The sequence below is a fragment of the Pelobates fuscus genome, chromosome 6 (assembly GCF_036172605.1).
Source record: "Pelobates fuscus isolate aPelFus1 chromosome 6, aPelFus1.pri, whole genome shotgun sequence".
In the NCBI taxonomy this organism is placed as follows: domain Eukaryota; kingdom Metazoa; phylum Chordata; class Amphibia; order Anura; family Pelobatidae; genus Pelobates; species Pelobates fuscus.
This window is the reverse complement of record NC_086322.1, coordinates 181,391,791-181,400,486: the sequence shown is the minus strand read 5'-3', so window position 1 is coordinate 181,400,486 and position 8,696 is coordinate 181,391,791.

The following is an 8,696-nucleotide window of genomic DNA, read 5'->3' as shown; positions in this document are numbered from 1 at the left end:
ATTACAGGGAGGGAGGGGAGAATATTACAGGGAGGGAGAGGGGGGGATAATATTACAGGGAGGGAGGGGGAGAGTATTACAGGGAGGGAGGGAGGGGAGAATATTACAGGGAGGGGGAGGTGAGGGTCTCTGGGGGGGATACACAGCGCGGACACCGGCTGACAGACTGTCTCTAAGCCCTACCCTGAAAATAAGCCCTAGTGTGTTTTTTGTGACTAAAATTAACATAAGACCCGGTCTTATTTTCGGAGAAACACGGTAGCTACTTTTCTGCAATCAAGATGACCCTCACCTTCTGTTTCTGAAATTTTGGAATTCTTACAAACAGGCTTTGATAAGGGCCTTGGCCAAAGCTCTCTCCAGGTTCAGGTGTCAGCAATTTTGGCTATCTGTGGATTTAAATGGGCCTGAAACCCAATGGTCTCCAGATTTCTGACACTGGTTAAAAAAAACAGAGACCTACTCGTAAGGCTTGTTACTCCTCCATGGGTACTTTCTGTCTTCAGGAAGCTTATTTTGGTTTACATACCTTAAAGTATGTGTTTTTGGTAGCAATTACCTCGGGCAGGAGGCATTGTAGATCCAAGTCTTCTCATATCAGGAGCCCTTATTTCCTTCTTCCCTGACAGAGTGGACCTTTATCCTTTGCCTGAATGTTGTCAAAAGGATTTTTCTGTATCTTACATTAATGAGGATGTGGTTCTTCCTACTTTCTTTCCATTACCTTCTTCTCCAGAGGAACAAGAATAGCATTCCTGGATGTGGCAAGATGTCTCACGATCCATATGGATAGAACTAAGGACTGAAATCAGTGCAATTGTGAGAGCTATTTCCATATTCTCTGGAGAGCATTTGTAAAGTGACTACTTAGTTTTCTGCTTATACCTTCATCTCTAATTATACCTTGGATGCTAGAGGCTCGATCTTTTCTACCTTCAGTTTCAGTTTGTATTTTGCAGTACTTTGTGTTTTGGTTGCTTCCCCCTTTCCCCTCCATTGGATATGGTGATGCTGCCATGGATTGTCCAGGAGTATCGAAAATTGTTCCATCCATACTTACCATCATTTTCTTTTCCTGGATATATCCATGGCAGCATGGATTTCCCTCCCATATCCGATGGCATTTATTATTGCCTTCAGGAGTTTTGAACTATACTGACAATATGCAGAACAAGGGAGTGTACATAAATATTTTATTTCCTGTCCTTATGTCACATCCTGCTCTGTTCTGTGGAGATGTCTGGCCTTGGCTTCTGGTATCCAGTACTCTTTTTTTACAATTCTTGTTTAGTTTTTCTTGGTTTTTCTGGTTTTCTAGTCTATGTCTGGTTTTCTTTATTGTTGGGATTTCTGGGTTCATTCCTGTAATCCATCCCTGGGATTCCCAGTCTCCAGGTTTCCCTTTAATGTTTGTTTTTGTTGCCACACCCGTTTGTTTTCCACCATTTCTGTTGTTCCAGTGTCCTGCAGGCAGCTGCTCAAGGTTTCTGCCCCTTCTTGCAGGTAAGTGCTATATATGTTTTCTTTGGTTGTTTTAGCAAACATTAGGCAGAGTAGGACCTGCCAGATATGGGGTACATTGGCGTTGTTGGCAGGCTTATGCAATATATCAGCATATAATGTGACTAAATCCCCATACTTTTCATGTATAGTGCTTAGTTATGTCTCCTCTTGTTTTGCCTATTATATCTTGTCTTGTTTTATTTTGTATACCCAGTCCATGTACAGTCCTGTCCAGTCATGCCCATGTTTCCCTCGTGTCTTGTGTACATGTTCTGGGTTTAGCTTCCAATCCTTCTCAGGTTCTGGGTTCTACTAGTTCTGTCTTGTTTTCATGTTTGGTGAATATTCTAGCATTGCCTTGTTTCTGTACTGGATCATTCTTTCTGCAGAGCCTCCCTATTCAGCTCCTGGGGGGTCTGCTTAATTCCTGCTCCTAGTTCCTGGGATCCACATAAGCTGAATTAGGGTTCTGGTATGTGGCTGCACAAATGCTGGTGCTCAACACCAGGGGGCGTGCGGTTACCCTGCACCAGACCCTGCTAATCCACCTCCACACTGTGACTCCTACTCTGAACATCAGGCATTCTGGGTCCCGGTCCACACACCGCCGCCCGGACAGTGTCTGGGTCCCGGGCACCGGACCGCCACCCTGACACCTTAACAGGCAAATGGGCAGAGCTAATTCTATAGTAATGCTGTATGGAACATTTTTCTATATGTTTGCATTTTCATTTTGTTACAGTGCTGCCCTGTTACAGTTCTGCCACCCACCCCATGTGTTCCATATTAAGGGTTAATAAGTGTGTAGGGGTTTAGAGGAGTAAAACCTCCCTCTCTGTCTCATTAGAGATTTTATCTTATAGCTGAAGACAGTAAGGTGAATTGTTAGAGGATAATCAGTGGCAGAACTACCGCTGGTGCAGCTGCACCAGGGCCCGCACCTGGGGGGCCCATGCACTTAAAGCCAACCAATGGGTATTGATGAAAAGGGGCCCAATCTAGCGCCATCACCTTTTAAGAGTGTGAATGGACTCCTGTAGTATTGGCAGCCTCTGAGGAGTGACAGTGTGCCACTTCTTCGCAGCTTCATACATAGAGCGCCGTGCAGGAAGGAGGAGGAGGCCACAGAGGCAGCAAGTAGGTAGAGGAGCTAGAAGAGAGCGCTGCCCCAGATCCCACATTCCCATTAACCTCAGCCAGCAGCAGGACCCTTAGCAAGCCACCATTCTGCACACAAAAGGTATGCTAACAGTAAGATGGCTGCAAATAAAAAAACGTACATGCATGTCAGATTGTGTGTATGTATCAGTGTGTGTATCTGTGCCAGTGTGTGTGTGTGTATCTGTGTGTCAGTGTGAGTATATTTCGGTGTGTATCTGTGTGTGTGCATATGTCTATGTGTGTACATATTTGTGTCAGAGTGTGTATATGTCAGTATGTGTATCTGTGTGTCAGAGTGTGTTTATGTCAGGGTGGGTGCATGTGTCAAGGTGTGTGTTTGTTTATATGTGTGCATGTGTGTGTCAGGGTGTGCATACGTCAGGGTGTGCATACGTCAGGGTGTGCATGTGTCAGTGTGAGCATGTGTCAGTGTGCGCATGTGCCAGTGTGTGTATCTATGTGCATGTATGTCAGTGGGTATATGAATGTGTGTGTGTGTCAGTGTGTTTATGTGTGTGTATCTGTGTGTTAATGTGTATGTATATCTGTGTAAGTATGTACATCCAAGAAATCAAACAGCAACACAACATGCAAGCACACTCCTGCAATCTAACAAATATTATATCCAAACACACCCCTGTACTCAAACTCCAAAAGTATATACAGACACATCCCTTCACTCAAACACAAATACTACACACAAATGTAAATGTGCTTTTAAAAGCCAACATTACATCTAAACTCACCCCTCCAATCAAACACAAACATTACTTACACTTCTGAAGAAGCCTGACAGGGGCGAAACACGTTAAGTGGGACTCTCTTACTTTATATATAGCCATTTTAATTTATATATGTGTTATTAAAATATATTTTAAAGCTATATATATCTATTTTATATTTTACTTCCTGGTTACCATATCCTTTGGTGGGGATTGTACCACCCAAGCTGATTACACTAGAGCAAGTTTCTGCTCTAGGAAATGTGAGTACTATACCCTCCATTTATATTTCTACACATTTTATCAGTATATACTATACCATTGGAGCTCTTTTTTATTTTTTTTTACAAGCATCACCACTATTGAAAGTTTGGAAGTATCCGCTGCGACACAGATCCTTAGACGGAGATAATTCCGTCCAAGCTATATTACGGTAGAGCTCCTGGAAAGCTCTACTAAATGTGAGTGCAAACTACTTCAACCTACTCCACAATTTTTTCCTTATTTCAATATAGTACACTATGATGTATTTTCTTTGTTTTTATGTCTGAGGGAAAACAAGATTTGTTCATAATTTCTATGTACGTAAATTTGATATATTAATCACTATTTGGGGCGCGGTTCCTCTACTTCTTTTTTGTATTACTTACAACACACTGTATTAAAACACAAAAATCATATAGAAACATCCTTCATTAAAATATCAAAACTACGTACAAAAGCACACCTGCATTTAAAAGCCAACGCTGCAATAAACACACTTGCATTTAAACGCAAACACTACACACAAGTACTCCACTGCATTCCAATGGCACCGGTACATAGAAATACACCTCTATATGCACACATATACTCTATACAAAAACATGCTTACATTCAAACGCACACTGCTCACACATAAAACACTACAAGGATGGGCAAATGGTAGACCCCCAGCTGGCAAAGCATCGTTGGAGTTGTATGACAGATGGGGATCTACCTTTTAGCCACCCTTGCATTAGAGGTTGGTCTTAAAAACTTTCTTACACCAGGGCCCTCTCTACATTAGTTCTGACACTGTGTAGGATTCATTTATCATGTGAATTAAATTTCACAAGCATCTGCACAGCCTTTTAAACATGTTTGAGAAATACAATTTCCATAAGGCTCAACTAGTTTAAAAACTTGTCTGAGCATCCAAGTAATGGTAAGGGGGCATTACTCCTAGTTTTACCACAGGGTGTCTGATCGCCTTAAGCCCACCTTGGGTAGGCGACAGGGCCGGCCTTAGGCCTTTAAACGCCCTTTGCGAAAAATCTTCACAGGGCTCCTCCCACCATCCATGATGTAATGTTTGTGTTGTCTGTGTATGTGATAGGTGTGATGACTGTCTATGATATGTATGCTATGTGTTGGTTGTATGTGATATTTGTGCTGGGTTTATTGGCTGTGTGTGATGGTTATTTTATTCAGATAAAACATGCATTTAGGCCTGTGTGTGAATGCAGGTGTATATTTTTGCAGTGTTATGTGCACACAGTCCCACAGTCAGATGCACACAGTTATACATATACACTGTCAAATCCACCACATGCACATAGTACAGGCAGTAACACACATACACCCTTACAGGTAGATAAACATGTAGAAAGTCACACACACACACACACACACACACACACACACACACGCAGGCAGACAGCAACACACACACAGGCAGACAGCCACACACACACAGGCAGACAGCCACACATGCACAGGCAGACAGACACACACACACAGACAGTCACAAACACACACGCAGACATCCACACACACACACACACACACACACACACACAGGAAGACATACACACACATACACACACACACACACACAGGAAGACATCCACACACACATAGGAAGACATCCACACACACACACACACACACACACACACAGGCAGACAGTCTTACACACAGACACACACACACAAACACACACACACACACACACACACAGAGGCAGACAGTCTTACACACACACACACAGGCAGACAGTCTTACATACAGACACACACAGGCAGACAGTCTTGCATACAGACACACACACACAGGCAGACAGTCTTACATACAGACACACAGACAGACAGGCATACACACACACAGACACACACACAGGCAGACAGTCACACACACACACACACACACACACACAGGCAGTCATACACACACACACACACATAGTTACCTCTGTTCATTGTGGAGTCAGTGCAGCTCCTGTTTGTTGGGGAAGCAGGGACTCCTTCCTGCTTCCCCTGTAGCAGTAATCTGGCACCTTTAGCTCCTCCCCCACCATCAGTTTTGCTCTGCCCCTGCCGAACAGGAATCTCGGCCGGCCATGTGTGAGCTGTGCGGCCGCAGGGGGCGCCCCCGGCTCCATGGCGCCCTGTGCGGCCCTGGTAGGCGAGCTCATAGAGGTGGTAGAAGCAGCAGCAGTGGGGTGTGTACATTGCCACTGGGCCAGGAGCAGCTACCAAATAAATATAAATATATAGTCTTTGTAACTGTGGGGAAGAGTAGGGTGAAACATTTTAATTGTAAGTCCAGAGGCCTTATGGAAGCACAGAGGACTTATGGTTGGCCCTGAAGGTATTATTAATCTGATTAAACTACACAAAGGTATCTTTACTCATGCAGAACTATAGAAACTCTGTCTCGTATAGGTAGTCTTAGACACACTCACTCTGGCTCATTTAAATGATACATAAAGGGTGTCCTGATTTATTATTGCTATAATATTACCAACTTACTTCACTAAGATACTCTGAGATTCTATCATCTCACTTGAGACTCAGAGATGGTGTCTGAGATTCAACAAATTTAATTTTGCTAGAAAGGTGTTGTGCTGTATTGTATTTTAATGCAGGTAATAAATTTGCTTTTTGGTGAGTCCGTTTTTCTAACCGATTGCTGCTGTCAATCATGATAATACTAGTGAAGACACACACACAAATATGCAAGCACACAGACATCTTGCTCTTCTTGCAGAGCTGATAGTGCTTTAAAATCTACAAATGTAATAAGTGCTGCAGCCCAGGTTTTATTTACTTTAGAGTTCAACGTACTATGCGTAGGCTGAGTTTGCAAAACATTTGTCCTTGGATGGGATCAATCCAAATCCTGTTTCGTAAAAAGCAAAGATGGATATTTGGTAAAGCGATCACATATCTATTTGAATGTAAGACAAGTAGATAGCATGTGACCGGAGAGATTGATAATTTTGTGTGTGTTTTAAACGAATGTCTATTTATAATGGTGCATATTTAGATTTTTAAGGATTTGGGATAAAGTAAAGAAAGAGTAAAAATGTGTGCCAAAGTTGGGCATCTGCAAAATCATGTGTGGAGAAATACTGGAGATGTGAATCCGGCTATGTTTTTCATTTTGAATTTAAAGCAATAAAGAATAAGTTGGCTAATATTCTTTTTATATATATATATATATATATATATATATATATATATATATATATATATATATATATATATATATATATATATATATATTTGATGGCACAGTACTTAATGTGGAAAATAAATCAATACATGTTTACATGCTTGAACCACCTATCCTGTTGTTGCTGTAGACATGAAAATTTGTTTTTGTGTTCAAAGGTCTCTTGTATCAATGTCATCTTCTCATGTTATTAAGCAAACACAAGTATAAGCAGCTTGTTAGATATTGCAAATGTTCTTCATGATCTAAAAGCACAAAATCTTGTTGCTAGAATAATAACTGATCATAACCCTTATAATTTTCCATATTGATTTAAAATCCATACCAAATACAGATTAAGGAACAGTGTGCACACAAAAATACAGTTTTAAATTTTGCATGGCTACTTAAAATCCTCTATCTCAGCAAATTTAATATGGACAAATTTATACCACACATACTGTACATGTGCAGTCGCAAACACTTTTTCTATACCAGCCCAATAATGCATAACACCAGCATAGTGTGCAGATATAGAGGTGGAAAAGATAACTTAAAATTGAAAACTATTACTCCATTGTGAAAGAAAGCACTCATAGGGCTTAAAAATAAACAAAAGAGCAGATTTGTTTTATGCAGAAGTGCATTTGCATATAATTAATGTTTCAGTCCAACAACTCTCCAGCCCCTCTGTATGTCTCTTTCCCCCCAAGCCCCTTTTGTGTGTCTTTATAACCAAGCCCCTTTTGTGTGTCTCTTATCCTCAGCCCCTTTGTCTCTTTCCCTCGCTTCTCCAACGCCTTCTGTGAGTCTTTTCCCCCCAGCCCCTCTGTGTGTCTCTTTCTTCCTCCCCAGCACTTATGTGTGTCTCTTGTTACCCTTCCCCAGCCCCTCTGTTTGTCTCTTGTTCCTCGTTTCCAGTCCCTCTGTGTCTCTTTCTCCCCCCAAACCCCATTTGTGTGTCTTTCTCTCCCCAAGCCCCATTTGTGTGTCTCTTTCTCCCCCCAAGCCCCATTTGTGTCTATCTTTCTAACCCCAGCCCCTCTGTATGTATCTTACTCCCTTCATGCCCCTTTGTATGTCTACACCCGCCCTTCTGTGTTTCTCTTTTAAACCTTCCAGACCGTGGTGGAGGATCGTGGCAGACCGTGGTGGAGGATCCTCTGTATCTTCTGCCAGGTTCAATAGGATGCTGTTTGTTGCTACCAGCAAGCACTTCCTGTCAGACCGGGTAGAAGTTACAGAAATGCTCTACTGTGGTCCACTCAGCCATGCTACATGAACTAACTGACAGGAGGAGAGTGCTGTGCTGTGTGCTCCCCTTTTGCTGGTCCCCCGCATTTGCGCCCCCGGGTTGGTGGTCCTAGACGGCCGCTTGTGCCGCCTTATGGTTGCACCAGCCTTGATGGTATGCCTGCCTGCCCACCGAGAAATTTCATGGTATCCCAGTGTGCCAGTCTGGCCCTGTGTGGAGTAGACTTGTGCATTCAGTTTCAAAAAAATTGTGATTTTCTAAATTTTGAGCATTCAGGGTTTTGTGAGGCAGAACCAGGAAACAAAAATGAGGAATGAACAAGCAATTTAGTTTGTTTCATGATTCAGAGGTTTATTCATGGTGCCAAAAAGAGATGATTGATGGAAAAAAATATGTAATATATTAATATATGAATATAGATATTTTTTTTTACTGCTCCTCCTCTTTTTCTCTATATTGGATGTCGCATGGATGAAATTCATCTGAACAATGTTTTTGATGTATATGTGTCCGTGTTTGTGTCATAACAATTAACGTTCAAGATTACCCCAAATAGCCACAATTTGGACTGTACTTGTTTCTCAACTGGGTTGACACTG